The sequence below is a fragment of the Silurus meridionalis genome, chromosome 19, assembly GCF_014805685.1.
Source record: "Silurus meridionalis isolate SWU-2019-XX chromosome 19, ASM1480568v1, whole genome shotgun sequence".
NCBI lineage: Eukaryota > Metazoa > Chordata > Actinopteri > Siluriformes > Siluridae > Silurus > Silurus meridionalis.
Window position 1 is genome coordinate 17,161,863 of NC_060902.1, and position 1,599 is coordinate 17,163,461.

The following is a 1,599-nucleotide window of genomic DNA, read 5'->3' on the forward strand; positions in this document are numbered from 1 at the left end:
TTTACTCAATAATATTTTATTATTCTTCAGAAGGACAATATTGTAAATGACTTGAATTACACTTGAACTGAGAGGTACGTCTCGGTGCCAAGCGGAAGCTTTTAGCGTGAGTCTGTCCTCTCGGCAGGACTCCAGAACTCTAGCGTGCCAGCAAAGCCGTGCTGCTCCGAGACACGACATCCTGCCCCCTCTCTCTGCTGAGCTCGACGACATCAGCGTTGGGACAACGTGCCAGCTCTCGGGTTGTGCATGTCAGAGGGCAAACAGAGTCATCTGCTGAATCACCCAGGTCCTGCTTCACGTGCCAGAACAGACGCTGGTTGAATTTGGACCAAAAGACAAAACACAAGGAGGTTTGTAGAAATCCAACCCAAGCTGGAAACTGAAGAGCTAGTAAAATTGTACGTTACCATAGAAACCACTTGTCCTGACCCTGGCCTTCATCCACAACAAGCCATTTGTTTGATCCCACAATTGGGACCCTTTTACACTTTCTAACCAAACGTTTATTTTGTAATCACTTGTTTATCATGAACTTGAACGTGTACAGGGCTTTCCTGCTGTATTTTTTTTAATCTTTAAGTTGAATTCTATAGCACAAAATCACAAATTCATAGAAATGTGGGTAATTAGCATCCATGCTAACAACATGAGGAGGTTAAGGTTCTTAAAATGACCTAAAAATGTGTTTTTATTATTATTGACATAAAACCTAGATTTTATAGATCTAGAAAATTTATCAATATCACTGAAAATAAAGACTTACTTTGATCTTCCAGAAATCCTGAGGATGCAACTTCCTGTCATGTGACTTGTGGAATTTTCCATGTATATTAAAGAGAATGTAGAGAATGTGAGAATGTGAGAATGTAATGGGGCTGAACATTGGATTGACTTTCCAACTGAAATGGAAATGAAATTAACATTTGTCATAAACTATGAGAAACTTGACATATTTGAATGATTATTACTATAATTTAAAGGGAAGGTGTAGTTGGTGGATGTGTCCACGTTTTAAAGTGGTGTGTATTTGATTCATGTTTTATATTATGTATCAGAGACATAATGAAAACGTTAGCTTTGTTTAACATTACATACATTATAAAGATTAAAATTGTGTGCCCCCAATGTTTGAGCAAAAAGACATCTCAGAACATCATCACACCTTGAGTTGGATGAGTTACAATACAAGAAGAACACATCAGGTTCCTCTCAGGCTTTAGTGATTAAAAAACCCCACCATGAGTCAATGAGAACAATCAGAAGAGAATAACCAGACTGATGTGGTCAAAGTGAAAGGAAAATCAACGGTGACAGAACGCAGATCAAACCTGGAGGTGTTTGCGCTACAAGTGAAGAAGATGAGTTCAGCCAGGAACAGGAATCTGAGGATATGCACTGAAACTGGACAGATAGAGATGATTATGTGATTGTATTTGTGAAAAAAATAAATATACTCATTTCAGTCTGAGAATAAACACTGGGACACTGGGACATGACTCCATTCCCGTGATTTGAATGGTCCCAGGTCACGGTTTGTTATTTGTTTGGGGTATTAAAGTGAATCTGCACTAAAAGTACAGCAGTACTCTCAAGGTC

The 1,599-nt window shown here is 38.7% G+C and overlaps 1 long non-coding RNA gene across 1 annotated transcript; it reads right to left on the reverse strand.

Annotated features, from left to right (window-relative positions):
• On the reverse strand, nucleotides 1–818 carry LOC124402468. The gene is made up of 2 exons (XR_006928738.1): nucleotides 767–818; nucleotides 1–316 (listed from the first exon to the last, which is right to left on the reverse strand). It is a non-coding gene; the product is annotated as an uncharacterized LOC124402468 (long non-coding RNA).
• Nucleotides 819–1,599: the final 781 nt, after the last annotated feature.